Genomic DNA, 14,957 nt, shown 5'->3' on the forward strand with positions numbered 1-14,957 from the left:
TATGATCTCTTTTTTTTTTCTTTTTTTGGAGGGGGCGGTGTTGTTTGTTTGCTTTGAACGCTATCAACAAACCAGTAAACATTATGGATTGCTGATAGCAGACTGCACTGAGAGAGGCACAGCATACTGAGGGTTAGCTCCCTTTCCTACAGCAGTCAACATGAACCAGTCTGGCACGGTCACCAGCGATAGGGTGCTGACAAGGAAGAGTTTGTTGAGCGCTGTTCTCAGGCCTTAGAACAGAACACATGACCGTTCAGCAGGCAGGGCAGAAGAATCAGGCATTGGAGTGGACAATAATGCTGTCTGCTGTTTGCTGACTGTTACTTTCAGTTTCAAGAAGGTGTCAAACTGTACGGACTGATCCCAGTATGCAACACCACATCTGCATAGATTGAAATATAAAAAAGGAGCATATGCCTTGCCTATATGTAAACCCAATGTGCTGGTCAGGCCTGAAAGCATATCCTAGGTTTGTATAAGATATCAGCATGAAATGAAATACAAGAGAGGCAATGCCTTCAAGACTCACTTGCAATACACACTTTATCCAGTAAAAAAACAAAAAAAAAGTCATTAAAATGTGTTCCGTGTTTGATAATATAAAGCTTTGGGGGTGGAAGGAGGGATGTAATAGCAGGTTCGAACCAAGCAGTTTTGATTCAAGAGTATGTAGAATTACAGTGCTAAATCACGCCTACCAATGACATTTAAAAATTAATATTTAAACATATGGTTTGGGTTTTTTTGCGTGTTAAATTGATTTCAGTGTTCAAGGTGATAACACCATTTAAATCATGTTATTTTGGCATACCTCAATTATTTAAGAAGTTCTTTAAGAACTGTGGTAAAGGAGAGTTCGCTATTGCCTCATGCATACCATAACATACAGCTGTTTTCTCCAGATCTTCATGTTCGACAGGCTTACAGAAAGTACAACCCAGTCCATTCCATTTCTCTTTTATGTTCATTTTAGTTAATTCAGTAGCCACTTTAAAATATTCATATGCTGTAAATACGTCGATGGTATGGTTAGTGTCACTGTTTTTGTTCTGTCCAGAATTTGTGGTTCTTTTGATTACGAACAAGAAAAAGAGGTCAGGCTGTCTTCAAACCCAAACCCAAATTGTGATTTTTTTGGATACGGGTCCTCAGTGAAATAAACCATTGATGATCATGAAATACAGCTTAATCGGGAAGATGTACAACCTATTATTGGTATGACCTTGAAGATTTGTTCCCGCTATGTTTAATCCAAGTTTGGTATCAGCAGGCAAAGTATTTCCAGAGAAAATGAAGATGTTTAAGTGTACCATGGACACACAGACACAGACACAGACACAGACACACAAAATATTATCAAACCCAGTCAACTGATACTATAAGACAAAACGTGGGAATGTTTGGAAGATTTGTCAATAACTCCTTCCAAAAATGCCATATCAGGGAGAAATCATTCAATCTCTTGTTCTCTACTTTATTGTTTTACTTTTTGTATGTGGTATATGTAACTTTTCGTGTGTGTCTTGTAAACCTTGTTAAGGTTTAATTGACATTATAATTGATTCTGATTCTGATTCACACACATACACACATGCACGCACACGCACACGCACACACACGCGCACACACACACACACACACACACACACACACACAAACATGGGCTATTACACAGACTCACAGTGTTTACACAAGTGAGTCAAAAACAAAATAAATAAGTAAATATCTTAAATGTGATAAATTGAAAGATAAGTGGAAAGCAACTGATTGAAATAAGAAAAATTATGGGCTATGTTCAGCAAATTTATGTGCACCCACACACAGCATGCAAATGCAAACACACACACACACACACAGACACACACACACACACACACACACACACACACACACATCATATATATATCATTTTGTTGTTGTTGTTGCTCTTCTTCTGCTTGTTTCTCTCTCTCTCTCTCTCTCTCTCTCTCTCTCTCCCCTACATTTTTTCTTCATTTTTTTTTCTTCATTTTTTCCCCTTCTCTTTAATTATTATTATTATTATTTTCATTGATGGCTTGATGTAAAAAAGCAATTGTTGCTTATTCAATTTACCATCATGAAATAAAATCTTGACTTGTCTTGACTTCACACACACACACACACACACACACACACACACACTCTTTTCACCATTTCCTTTTTTCTTTTCTTTTTTTTTTCTTTTTTTTTTTTCAAAATGTCTGTCATTTAAAAATTCTTCAGACGAAAATTGCTCAGAAAAAAGCCCTTCTTAAACTTTCATGTGATGTCGCCTCCCATGGCAGTTATTGAGACACAGTATTTTTTGACAACAAAGACATCATTACAAGCCCTGTTTCTACGGTCTAAATTTCTGATTTTTCTAGATTAAAGAGCAAAAACGCAGGAGGTGAGAAAAAACTTCTGATTTTCGTTCATCCATGGATGGAGGCATTCATGGTTCTCTAGTGCCATTCATCATTTGTATTCTATCTGCTTCCCTGGGTACCTCAGATGCATTGACAGTTTTTAACTGTGAAGTGTCATTTTATTGTCTGCTGTCCATGTGTATGTAAGCAAAATTTAACTTCAGATTTCTCTACACAGAGGACATAAGTGTGTAAATATTATGGTGTGTGTGTGTGCATGTGCACATGTGTGCATGCATGTGTGTACATGCGCGCAAGCGCGCGCGCCCGTGTGTGTGTGTTTTGACATGTGCATCTATGTGTGTATGTGCCATTTATATAATTATGTGTATGTGAATGTGAGGATACCACCAAACAAAAGAACAAACTTTCAAACAAAATGTTTATTGATGAAAAGAACAAAGTTTCGAACAAAACGTTTATTGATGAAATTAATGATTTGCTGAATCGTTTTATTTCTCTCAAAAATATTTTATTGTTGATGATTTTATTTTCCATTATGATTCATCAACTGATGCGAATGTTATTAGTTTGAAGGATTTACAAGAAAGCCATTGTTTACAGCAGCTTAAGGGTGCTACACACCGTCACATTCACACATTAACACATTAACAATGAAAACAACGTGATGGGTGTTGTTGTCGTTCACAAACTCATCTCTGACCACTTTGTGATATTATTTCATCTTTGACTGAAAAAACCAGTAAAGATGAAGAAAACTGTTTGCTCTCGCAAGTACAGATCTCTGAACTCATTCACCACCATAGGTTACTTTAGCTGACATCTAGGGATCATGTTAAAAAGACCATTTTTCACATTAGAAAAAGATAAATGTTTGCTCACGCTATTATAGATCTATTAATGTCAATCTTTTTAAAGCTGATGTTTCTTGACACCAGTCTATGCACCAATGATCCCATTTTTGACTCACTTGTATAAACAAAGTGAGTCTATGTTTTAACCCAGTGTTCGGTTGTCTGTGTGTGTGTGTGTGTCTGTCTGTCTGTCTGTGTGTCCGTGGTAAACTGACATTTTCTCTGCAAATACTTTGTCAGTTGACACCAAATTAGGCATAAAAATAGGAAAAATTCAGTTCTTTCCAGTCATCTTGTTTAAAACAATATTGCACCTCTGGGATGAGCACAAAAAAATAAAAAATGAAGCCTAATTATATGCAAACTGCATTTACTGTTATATTTATATTTTTTGTATTCTCTAAACTTGGCACTTTGATCTGATATTCTGACCCAACAGCTAGAGCAGTCATTATTATCATTTTTTGTTCAAACAGGAACTTCTTTTGCTAAGCATGGAAGTTTTATTTATTTTGCAAACGTTTTGGTGCAGATAGTAAAAAAGGGAAATTACTCTGTAATTAATGCAAGGGGACTTAATTTGCTTTAAACTGATCTTTCTCATCTTAAACATTACATTTTGCAATTATACTCAATTCATAAAAAGCTTGTGTGTTTTACTCTCAGTGTACAGGGCTTTCACTATGTTCATTCACCCAAGTGGTCTTTTTCAGAAAATACTCAAATCAATACGACGAGTGGATTTACAAATCTGTTGGCTGAGCCCTGAAGGTCATGGGCAAAAATCAATTGCGTACACATATTTATACACATTCAAAGTGCGTGCTCATATTCTTCGCGAACGACGCCATTTTGTTTCAAGTTGTTGACCTGCCCCTTCAATCCTATATTCAATGGACAATACACATTAACATGTGATGGAAAGTTGGAGAAGGAGACCTTCAAATACTTATTCAGAGAAAGATTTGTGAACGCCTCATCACTTACTGGATTATGCCCCAAACTGCCATAAAAATATCCACAGAATCAGTCCGAATTCACAGTTAAAAATTGTAAACCATGCGAGTTAATACCCTTGAACTGATCACGATGAAACGAAAAAATTTCCAGTCTTGACTTTTCTCAAAATGAAGTCCTTTTCACTTCTTACGACGTTTAGAAGTACTTGTACTTGGCTCTACATGTTATTAGTTTAACAAAATACTAAATTTTCATATCAACTTTAAACCTATAAAACTAGAATGAACATAAAAGAGAAATTGAATCGATCGTGTCGTACTACATTCGCGGCGGGTGTAACTAAACTTGTACATCTATCTAGATCTAGTGAAAACAGCTAAATGTTGCAGTGTGATTGCGGCGATAGCCATTAAAAAGAATTTTTTATTGCCCTTTAAGATTTTTTGAATGCCCAAGATACACCAGAATAATATGATTTAAACAGCGTTCTCACTGCGAATGCCGCAATTGATTTATCGCCCTTTAAAAAAGTATGTTCAAATGTTGAATTTTTGAACGTCGGTTAAGGAGCCACGATAGTGTAATGGATAAGGCAGTTTCTTCTCACCTGAACACGCGGGGTTCTTCTCCTTCTTCTTCTTCTGCGTTCGTGGGCTGCAACTCCCACGTTCACTCGTATGCACACGAGTGGGCTTTTACGTGTATGACCGTTTTTACCCCGCCATGTAGGCAGCCATACTCCGTTTTCGGGGGTCATGCGGGTTTCGAATCTGGTTAGGACTTTTTTTTTCTTTTTCTTTTTTTTTTTTTTTTAACGCGAAGCTTTATAATAACAAATACAGAACACATTTTAACAATTAGATTTTTTTTTTTTAAAGTGTATCACAAGTGAGTCTTGAAGGCCTTGCCTCTCTTGTTGTTGTTGTTTTTATAACACTTTCATCCAAGACTGCTTATAAGCATGCCCCTCTGGGCATGAGAACTTTCATTTTGTTTTAGAATATCCCGAAAATACTGAAATTCGAAATAAATTGATACCACATAAATATAAATCACATATGTCAATGTTCGGTTTATGCAATTTATTCAGTACTGGGAAGAAAACACAACTTAATGTAAGTAAATTCATAAAACTTGGGGTGTAACTTTTGTTACATCGAAATCATACTTGTCAGTATGTATAAGTTTGATTTGGTTTTTTTTATTGCAAATCATTATCATTGGCACGTGTGTGTGTGTGTATGCGTGGGTGTGCGTTTTTGCCAGTTTCGGAGACATCGTTGGACTGAAGTTGTGATTCAATGAGTATGTATTGTTATTGTGGGGGTTAGGGGGTGCACGGGAGGGGTAGTACCTCTAGAGGGGGGGGTGGGGTGGGGGGGGGGCTTGTCACGCTCTTCCGGGAGTGGTTCGTCCTCTATTGGTCCCCACCGGCACCCAGCTCTCACCTATGGGTCCTAGAAGCTGCTAGCATGCGGTAGCGCCCAACCCCCGGGCAACGGCTTTGACAGGCTTGCTGAACTGGGTGAGGGTAGCCGACGGGTCTCAAAACCTCGGTGAGTTAGGGCTTGTCTACCCAAGCATGTGAAGACTGGATCCGGCGGACTCTGCGGAAGAAACCTTCATGGTTCAACGGAGAGGAAGGCGGTTGCAGCAGAGCACTGTGGAGTGCTGAGGGCAGGATGAGGCACATAGGACATCCTGGTCATCCACTGCATCCGTTTCCATCTCCAGTCGTCTTGACCTCGTCTTGCCACTGGATACAGACGGTCTCGGACAAGAGAGTGAGGTCGACGGTGCGCAACTCCTCCTCACTATAAACAAAGTCATCGCGCAAGTCATCAGTCATCCTTCATCCCATACCATCATTTTCCCCAAGCCCTGTGGCGACAGGCGAGCGACGAAGCGACAGGAGTGGGTACACTGGCAGTCATAGCCGCGGACCTGCACACAGGCGGCTCAGGCCATAGGGTCGTTTTTCACTGACTGGAGCAGCGGTGGAGATCGGCAGCCCCCTGAGCGACTGAGCAGCCCTCTTCAGGACAGCACTGCTCACCTCCATGGCAGGAGGAAGGGGCTAGAAAAGGTGCCCTTAACATTGCCTGCTCCACACCACCCTAGTCAGCATACCGCGGCTGACGGGGACGCTATTCAAGTGGTCGACACACAAAGGAAAGAAAGAAGAAAACAAGGAGCACCCCATTGACCATTGCCACATGGAACGTGCGTACGCTTCTGGACAGAGGCGACTCAGACAGACCAGCAGAGACGCACAGCACTCATTGCGAGTGAACTAGCCAGATACAACATCGACACCGCTGCCTTAAGTAAGACCAGACTGGCAGAAGAAGGCGAACTCTGTGAGCGAGGCGCAGGCTACACCTACTTTTGGAGTGGTCGCAGACCTGAAGAGAGACGTGAGGCAGGAGTTGGCTTTGCAGTGAAGACAACCCTCGTTGGTAAGCTGGCTGGCCCCCCGAAAGGAGTGAACAATCGCCTGATGACGATGAAACCCTTTTTGCAACGGGAAGAAGTTTACCACCATTGTCAGCGCCTACGCGCCCACCATGACCAACCCGGATGAGATCAAGGACAAGTTCTACGAGGACCTGAACGCTGTCATCACCACTGTTCCCAACGCAGACAAGCTCATCATTCTTGGTGACTTTAACGCGAGAGTTGGCTGTGACAGCACTTCCTGGGAAGGCGTGATTGGGAAGCATGGGGTTGGTAACTGTAACAGCAGTGGTCAACTACTTCTCCAGACATGTGCCGAGCACGACCTTCTTATCACAAACACCGTCTTCTGCCTCCCTACCCGTAACAGGACGTCGTGGATGCATCCTCACTCTGGGCATTGGCATCTCATCGACTTTGTCATCGTCAGGAAGAGGGACAGGCAGGATGTACGAGTCGCGAGGGCCATGTGCGGCGCCGAGTGCTGGACAGACCACCGCCTTATCGTCTCCAAACTCAACCTCCGCATCCAACCCAAGAGACGGCCTCAGGGCATGAAAGCACCCAAACGCCTGAATGTCAACAAGCTGGAACTAGGCAACATCAAGCAGAGCTTTGCTGACACCCTGGAGGAACGCCTTGAGTCCACCGTGCTGGACAACCAGAATGTGGAGGCAGCATGGGGCGCACTGCATGAGACGGTGTACAACACTGCCATGGAGTGCCTGGGGCCTTCTGCCAGGAAGCACAAAGACTGGTTTGATGAGAACTGCACTGAGATCAAGCAGCTGCTGGAAGACAAACGCCAAGCCTACAGGGCCCACATTGAAGATCACAAGTCACAGTCAAAGAAAGACATACTGAAGAGCGCACGCAGCACCATCCAGCGGAAGCTGCGGCAGATGCAGGATTCCTGGTTGAGCAACAAAGCTGATGAGATCCAGGGCTTTGCAGACAGGAATGACATGAAGAACTTCTATAACGGCCTGAAAGAAGTCTACGGTCCCACCACCTCCGGATCTGCTCCACTCCTCAGTGCTGATGGTTCTACCCTGATCACTGACAAGGACGGGATCCTCGAGAGATGGGCTGAACACTTTGACAGCGTACTGAACCGCCCCTCCGCCATCAATGATGAAGCCATCGACCGACTCCCCCAGGTGCCAGTCAGTGAGTCGTTGGATGCCATTCCAACTTTGGAGGAGACCCAGAAAGCTATCCGTCTGCTATCCAATGGCAAAGACCCTGGCTCAGGCTCCATTCCAGCTGAGGTCTACAAAGAAGGTGGTATGGCGCTGACTGAGAAGCTTCATCAGCTGTTCCAGCTCATCTGGCAGCATGAGGCAGTTCCACAGGACTTCAAAGACGCTTCCATCATACACCTGTACAAGCGCAAAGGAAATCGTCAGGCCTGTGACAACCATCGTGGAGTATCCCTGCTGTCCGTCGCAGGCAAGACTCTGGCCAGAGTGCTACTCAACCGTCTCATAGCGCACCTTGAGCAAGGTCTCCTACCAGAGAGCCAGTGTGGCTTCCGGAAAGAACGCGGGACTATCGACATGGTGTTTGCTGCCAGGCAGCTCCAGGAGAAGTGTCAGGAACAGAACGCCGACCTTTACTCCACCTATGTCGATCTGACCAAGGCCTTCGATACTGTTAGCAGAGATGGCCTTTGGAAAATCATGGCGAAGTACGGGTGTCCCAGAAAGTTCATCACCATCATACGGCAACTACACGATGGGATGCTGGCCCGAGTCCAAGACAATGGAGAGACTTCAGAACCATTCCCTGTCTCCAACAGAGTCAAGCAAGGGTGTGTTCTTGCCCCCACCCTGTTCAGTCTCATGTTTTCAGCAATGCTGACAGATGCCTTCAGAGACGCTTACGTAGGCATTGGCATCAGGTACCGCACAGATGGCTCACTCTTTAACCTCAGGAGGCTTCAAGCAAAAACCAAGGTGAGGACAGACACCGTCATCGACTTCCTGTTTGCTGATGACTGCGCTCTCAACGCTGCCTCCGAAGCTGACATGCAACACAGTGTCGACAAGTTCTCTGCTGCCTGTGACAACTTTGGCCTCACAATCAGCACAAAGAAGACTGAGGTGATGCACCAGCCAGCTCCAGGAAAGCCTTACGTTGAACCAAACATCTTCATCAACGGGCAACGACTGAACGCGGTGGACAAGTTCACATACCTGGGCAGTACACTCTCTCGCACAGTTGTCATCGACGACGAGGTGAATGCCAGACTCGCCAAAGCCAGTGCTGCCTTCGGCAGACTCCATAAGAACGTCTGGAACAGGAGAGGCATCACCCTGGAGACGAAGCTCAAAGTATACAATTATTATTACTATTATTGTGATGTTATTATTATTATTGTTATTGTTAGATAATAATAATAATTATTATTATTGTGAAGTTATTATTATTATTATTATTATTATTATTATCATTATATTATGGTTATGATTATGATGATGATGATATATCATCATCATCATCATCATCATCATAATCATAATTATAATATTTATTATCATTGTTGTTGTTGTTGTTATTTTCGTTGTTGTTGTTATTGTTGTTGTTATTCTTCTTCTTATTATTATTATTATATAATAATAAAAATTATTATTATTACTAATATCATTATTATTAGTATTAGTATTATTATTATTACTGGGATGTTGTTGCTATTATTATTATTATTATCATGATGATGATGATTATTATTATTGTTATTAGTATTACTATTATATCATAATTATTATTTGTTATTATTATTATTACTATTATTAGTATTATTATTATTATTATTACTACTACTACTACTATATTATTATCATTATTATTATTATTACTACTACTATTATATTACTATTATTATTATTATTATTACTACTACTATTATATTACTATTATTATTATTACTACTACTACTATATTATTATTATTATTATTACTACTACTATTATATTATGATTATGATTATGATGATGATGATTATTATTATTATTATTGTTGTGATGTTATATTATTATTGTTATGATTGTTATTATTATTATCGTTATTATTATTATTATTATTATAACTATTATTATTATTAGATTATTATTAGTATTATTAGTAGTATTAGTGTTATTATTATTATTATTATTTTATTGATATATTTTAGTGGAGGTGAAATGTCTCAAGTTGTGGTTAAAAGGGGAACCGCGACCAGATCCAATGCCGATATTTGCAACACTTTTTGTCAGTGTTTTACTGTTGCACACTTTTTCTCTACTTTTGCTACTGTTCTTTTTTTCAGAGACTAACATGTTTTGCTTGACGAATGAACTGTGAAGAAACAGAGCGATCACTGGTTGGGAAGAGAAAAATGCACAAAGGAACACCCAGTGTCGCTGTTGATGAGTGTTCTGTCAACATAAAAGTCTGCATCATGAAAATTCTTTCGTTCATTTTCAACATCATTTCACATTATTTTCTTCTTCTTTTTTCCCCAGAATATTCACCACAAACACATCACAGCGGATAGCAATGTCAGTTTACCAGCTGCCGTGGTGAACTTAAAAAGTGGTTAGCCGTGTGTTGCCGGCTGACGGCTGGGAGGACATGGGTTCGATTCCCAGCGGAGTTGGGTTTTTCGGCCCGCGGCCGGCTCCTGTCCAGAGCTGAGTGTACTACGGGCTTAAATGGGAAGACTGGACTGGGACCACACAGTCGAGTATCATCCACTTCAGGAATGCGTCTTCATTTTAAATTAATTGTGTGTTGCTCTAATTTCCTGACCAATACTGCAAGTGTCTGTATCTGTCGGGCCTGGTTGACGCCGGGATATCATGACATCATGAAAGGAGGCGTAGAGTGCAGCCTTGTCACGTAGTCCCAAACTTAAATTGACCTCCATAGCAGCATCGTCATCATCAGCAGCACCATCCTCCTCCTCTTTCCTCATCATCAATGAAAAGAAAAAGTCCCAAATTCTCAGTGTGGCCTTTCATGCCCTGCTCTCATGATGACCTCATTTTCGATATCTCTCTACTTCTGCATTTGGGGTGAGTCTTGTCAAGGTCTCCGGCGGTGTCAGTGTTGGCAGGTTCATAGGGAACTGTCTTTTGAGGGACGTGGTGGCCGGCGATCTCAGCCATCGTGACTTTGGGGAAGACGCTCACTCTGGCAGTTATTCTTGTCAGTATATAAGGGGCTTAGTCGGTGGTGTACTTAGTAGGTATACATTAAATCAGAAAAGGCACTATTAAACACCCCCAAAGTGACTCAGCAGCAGTGCAGGGTCTCCTCTGGTGTGTGGCTTCTTGGTGACGGACCTAACATGGATGGTTCTCTGTGGACTGCCGACGCTGGGGCTGCGACAGACGAACCCAATGTGGCTGTGTTTTGGGGACTCGGAATGGGCGGCGTGGGAGTGACGCCACTGTTTCAGTGGTGCGGATGATGGGGCAGCAGCAGCAGCAACAACAACAACAACAACAAGCAAAAACAATGACAACTTTTTCAATATAACTTGTTCAAGTTGTGTGGTATCTTTTTAACATCTACATTTCTCTCTCTGAGAGTCTGTTAAATATGTGCATGGTTCCCAACTTTCGCGGGACTGATGTGAAGATTTGATGTCACGTTGATGTCATTTGATATCAATAATGGAATTGGCGAAGACGTGGCCTGTTGTACAGCAATGATGATTCCCTAAAAACAGGCTCAGTTAAAGTCACTTTACATGTTTATAAAAGAACAATCATCAACTAAGATAGCACATGCAATGAAATATATAGAAATCATTAATACATGGTGTGTGTCCATCGAGATCGATGATGACCATCGTTGTCATCCAGCTGGGGGATGGGGGGAGGGTGGTGGTGGGGTGGGGGGGAGGATGCTCATGAATCTATCTGTGAGTGCGCAGATGGCTGAATAGTCCAATCTGCGCACGAAATGTTCGCTGACAGTTGGGGCAGACAAAGACAGGCATACCATTGTCAGGAAGCTTGTTTGCCCGTGACTTTCTGGCCTGCCTCTTCTGAACAGCTGCAGCAGTCCTGTTGGCCTCGCACAACTTGGCGCCTTTGTGCACAGCAGCACGCCATTTGTCACGGTCCACTGCAGATTCCTCCCAGGAGTCAGGGTTGATATCAAACGCTTTCAGAGAGACTTTCAGAGTATCTCTGAAGCGCTTCTTCTGACCTCCGTGTGATCTCTTCCCTTGTTGCAGCTCGCCATAGAAGAGCCTTTTGGGCAGCCGATGGTCTGGCATGCGCGCCACGTGTCCAGCCCAGCGAAGCTGGGACTGCATCAGGATGGTGAAGATGCTGGGAAGGGTGGCTTTTGCGAGCACCTCTGTGTCTGGGGTCTTGTCTTGCCACTTGATGTTCAGTAGCTTCCTGAGGCATGTTGTGTGGAAGTGGTTCAGCTTCTTGGCATGTCGTTGGTACACTGTCCAAGTTTCGCAGGCGTACAGTAGTGTGGGGAGAACTACTGCTCGGTAGACCTTTAGCTTGGTTTCAAGACTAATGCCTCTTCTGTTCCAGACATTTGCATTGAGTCTACCAAAAGTTGCGCTTGCTCTTGCAATCCTGACGTTCACTTCATCGTCGATGGTCGCATTTCGTGACAGTGTGCTGCCAAGGTATGTGAACCGCTCCACCGCACTGAGTCTCTGACCGTTGACTGTGATGTTGGGCTCAACGTAGGGTTTCCCTGGGGCTGGCTGATGGAGAACTTCAGTTTTCCTCGTGCTGATGGTAAGGCCGAAGTTCCTGCTGGCAGTGGCAAACTTGTCAACGCTGAGTTGCATGTCAGCTTCAGATCCAGCATTGAGGGCACAATCATCAGCAAACAAAAAGTCTCTGATGATGTCTGTCATGACCTTCGTTTTTGCTTGAAACCTTCTGAGGTTAAACAACTTACCATCTGTTCGGTACTTTAGGCCGATTCCAACATCGCCATCTCTGAAGGCATCAGTTAGCATTGCAGAGAACATGAGGCTGAACAGCGTTGGAGCCAGGACGCAGCCTTGCTTGACACCATTTGTGACAGCAAAAGGAGCAGATGTTTCGCCTTTGTCCTGGACTCGAGCCTGCATGCCTTCATGGAATTGGCTGACCAAGGAAATAAATTTCCGAGGGCATCCGTACTTGGCCATGATCTTCCACAGTCCCTCTCTACTCACGGTGTCGAAGGCCTTAGTGAGGTCGACATAGGTGGAGAACAGATCAGCATTTTGCTCCTGACATTTCTCTTGCAGCTGCCTTGCAGCAAACACCATGTCGGTGGTTCCGCGCTCTTTCCGGAATCCACATTGGCTCTCAGGCAAATGACCTTGGTCAAGGTGTGCTGTGAGGCGGTTTAGTAGGATCCTGGCAAGTATCTTGCCTGCGATGGAGAGCAAGGAAATGCCCCGATGGTTATCACAGGCTTGCCGGTTCCCCTTTCGCTTGTACAAGTGAATGATAGATGCATCTTTGAAATCCTGGGGGATCGTCTCTTCTTTCCACATGAGTGAGTACAGCTGATGGAGCTTCTCAGTCAGCACAGTGCCTCCATCCTTGTAGACCTCTGCTGGTATGGAGTCTGAGCCAGGTGCTTTGCCACTGGATAGCAGACGAATTGCTTTCTGGGTCTCAAGAGGTGTTGGCCAGTGCTTCGTTGATGGGGACTTGTGGGAGACGGTCTATGGCTTCATCATTTATGGAGGAAGGGCGATTTAAGACACTGTTGAAGTGCTGAGCCCAGCGTTCGAGAATTTTCTCCTTCTCGGTGATCAAGGTATTCCCATCTGCACTGAGGAGGGGGGATGATCCTGAGGATGTGGGGCCGTAGACTTCTTTTAAGGCATCATAGAACCTCTTCATATCGTGCCTGTCAGCATATCCCTGGATCTCATCAGCTTTGTCACTCAGCCACTTATCCTGCATCTGGCGTAACTTTTGCTGAACAGTCCTGCGGATGGCATCGTACACATCCTTTTTTGATGTGGACTTTGGGTTGCTCAGGTAGGCTTGATGCAGACGGCGTTTCTCATCCAGAAGCTGCTTGATTTCATCACAGTTTTCATCAAACCAGTCTTTGTGCTTTCTGGACATGGGTCCCAGGGTCTCTGAAGCTGTACTATAGATCAGCTCACGCAGGGTCCTCCAGTCAGACTCCACATTCTGGTTGTCCAGAGAGGCGGATTCCAGACGATCTTCCAGCAGCTCCACAAAGGACTGTTTGATGGTGATGTTTTTCAGCTTAGCGATGTTGAGCCGTTTTGGAGCCTTCTGGCCTTGGGGGCGTCTCTTGGGCTGGATTCGAATATTCAGCTTCGAGACTACAAGGCGATAGTCTGTCCAACACTCGGCGCCGCACATGGTCTTTGTTACACGTACATCTTGCCTATCCCTTTTCCTGACGATGACATAATCGATGAGATGCCAATGCTTTGAGCGAGGGTGCATCCATGACGTCCTGTTACGGGTAGGGAGGCAGAAAACTGTGTTGGTTATCAGCAGTTCATGCTCTGCACAGGTCTGAAGCAAAAGCAATCCATTTGGGTTGCAGTGGCCCACACCGTGCTTTCCAATCACTCCATCCCAGGAGATGTAGTCAGAGCCAGAGCATTGAAGTCCCCAAGAATGATGAGCTTGTCTGCTTTAGGTATAGCAGCAATGACAGAGTGAAGGTCCTCGTAGAACTTCGCCTTCACTTCATCCGGGTTGGTCATGGTTGGGGCGTAGGCACTGACAATGGTGAGGTGCTTCTGGCCAGATGCCAGTGGGAGTTTCATGGTCATAAGCCTATCGTTGACTCCCTTTGGGATTCCAGCTAGCTTGCTGACAAGTGCTGTTTTTACTGCAAAACCAACGCCAGCCTCACGTCGCTCTTCGCTTCCTCGTCCACTCCAGAAGAAGGTGTAACCAGATCCCCGTTCACAGAGCTCGCCTTCACCTGCAAGCCGAGTCTCACTCAAGGCTGCGATGTCAATGTTGTATCTGGCGAGTTCGGATGCAACTAGTGCCGTTCTCCTTTGGGGTCTGTCCGCGTTATCTCTGTCCAGGAGAGTCCTTATGTTCCAAGAACCAATGGTGAGAGGAACGATCCTTGTTTTTTTCTTTTCTTTCTCTTTGTTTCGACCGCTGATGTAGGGTCCCCGCCAGCCGCGGTATGCTGGCCAGGGTGATATGGAGCAGGCAATTTTTAGGGCACCTTTTCTAGCCCTTTCCTCATGCCAGGGAGGTGAGCAGTGCATTCCTAAAGAGGGCTGCTCAGACGCTCAGACGGCTGCCGAGCTCCATCG

The sequence above is a fragment of the Babylonia areolata genome, chromosome 30 (assembly GCF_041734735.1).
Source record: "Babylonia areolata isolate BAREFJ2019XMU chromosome 30, ASM4173473v1, whole genome shotgun sequence".
Lineage (NCBI taxonomy): Eukaryota > Metazoa > Mollusca > Gastropoda > Neogastropoda > Buccinidae > Babylonia > Babylonia areolata.